Below are 1760 nucleotides of genomic sequence, written 5' to 3'. Positions count from 1 at the left end.
CAAGCTTTTGAGCTCTGAATTCAAAATGGTACACCGACACCTTGAATACTGTATGCAGTTCTGGTCACCCCCTCCCAAAAAAGATATATCAGAATTGGAAAAAGTACAGAGAAGAGCAACAAAAATTATTAGGGGTATGGAACAGCTCCATATGAGAAGAGATTAAAAAGACTGGGACTGTACATCTTAGAAAAGAGATGACTAAGGAGGGATATGATAGAGGTCTATCAAATCACAAATGGTGTGGAGAAAGTGAAGGGACATGTTATTTACCTCTTTATATAACACAAGAACCAGTGGCCATCCGATGGAATTATAGGCAGCAGGTTTAAAACAAACATAAGAAAGTACTTTTTCACACACACAGTGGAAATCATTATCAGGGGATGCTGCGAAGGCCAGAAGTATAACTAGGTTCAAAAAAGAATTAGATACATTCATGGCAGATAGGTCTGTCAATGGCTATTAGGCAAGACGGTCAGGGATGCAACCCCATGATCTGGATGTCCCTAAGCCTCTCACTGTCCAAAAAAAGCTGGGACTGGACGACACATAATTTATCATTCAATAAGTAGCCTGCTCTGTTCATTCTCTCTGAAGCATCTAGCACTAGTCATCGCTGGAAGACAGGATACTGAGCTAGATGGACCACTTGTCAGACCCAGTATAGTCATTCTTATGTTCTGCTCTTATCCACACTATAAAGACACATTTATGCTTGTGCTTTTAAAAATAAAAGGTAACAGGTCTCAATTTAGGGTTACTTATCCCTCTTAACCCTAGAGATAGCTCAGTTTTCAGAGATCTCAGGGCTCTCAGATAAAAATGTCAAGTTAGCTCAGTTGTCCTTAATGGTTTAAGAGTAGCAAAGTATTTAACAAACATGTAAAATGAATGTATCACAGTTTTTGGATCTTCCTCGTGCCACTTTATTTTCTGATCCACTCAAAATCACATTTAAAAAGAAAATATATTCTAGCCCACTTCACTGCTGAGGATTCAGAATGTAATTAATCAACTGCTGTTCTGTTAAACCAGCTTCCCAAAACTCTGCCTTCATTTTAACAGCATTGGAGTTTACAGTATTTCCAACCTGAAGTATTCAAAAATCATGTCAGGGTTCCAAAAATCATGAGATTGGCTTAAAAATTATGAGATTTCAAAATATATTTCAGGTTTTATATTTACCCTCTTGATTTCTGAGCCTTTAAAGGGCAGTTCAGTCACATTTTCAGGCTTAACTTTGTAACCACATGGGCTAAAAATCTATTTAAAAAAAAAATGAATGCTCACAGTCACACAACTTTAGAAGCAAGGTTTTATGAAAAACATCAAACACTACAAGACTTTGCTAAAATTAAAAGAGTTGGTAACTTGGGACACATTTAGTTTGGATGCGTGTCCTGTCATGTTCTGACTGGTTGTTTGGGTTTTACAGATACAGTCTCCATGTACCAATTGACAAAGATGCACACTGGAACCTCACCACACACAAAAAGGTGGGGAGACAGGTGAAATAATAAAAAGAATTTTCCAACTACTTTTAGCAGGATATTTTTAAAATGAATATTATACAATTTAAATACAAAAATCAATCAATTCCTTCATAAACCCACTTGTTGCTGTTAGCATGTAGGTAGGCTCATTTAACCTTTTAAGCTAAATTTAAAAAAACCCTGAATTAGGAGACCTAAAATAGCTCCCAGTTTAGCTTTATAACTAAAGTTTAATGCAACCCTGACAGTGCTGAAGAACTGGAA

This window comes from Dermochelys coriacea, chromosome 11, assembly GCF_009764565.3.
Source record: "Dermochelys coriacea isolate rDerCor1 chromosome 11, rDerCor1.pri.v4, whole genome shotgun sequence".
NCBI lineage: Eukaryota > Metazoa > Chordata > Testudines > Dermochelyidae > Dermochelys > Dermochelys coriacea.
This window is presented reverse-complemented; position numbering follows the sequence as displayed.